Here is a 300-nt window from a genome sequence, read left to right on the forward strand (position 1 = left end):
TAAAAAATTCAGATATCCATTAAGCTTCTTCACGAAAGAGAAAAGTGAAAGTAATAAAAATTCGGCCCCTGCATATTTTAATGGAAGTAAATTCTTGAACATAGTATTTTTATACAAAGACACATTTTAATCGTAAATGCCGTTCTATTCCTTAGTCAAATATTATGACAAATATAGGGCATGGAACTATTTTATTGCAATGATTAGAACACCACTTCCCAACCTTCTGTATAAAAAAACAAACAAACAAAAAAAACCCCAAAAAACCCCAAATCACTAAAACCAAAAATACCCCCCGCC

This window comes from Merops nubicus, unplaced genomic scaffold, assembly GCF_000691845.1.
Source record: "Merops nubicus isolate BGI_N331 unplaced genomic scaffold, ASM69184v1 scaffold8069, whole genome shotgun sequence".
In the NCBI taxonomy this organism is placed as follows: Eukaryota; Metazoa; Chordata; class Aves; order Coraciiformes; family Meropidae; genus Merops; species Merops nubicus.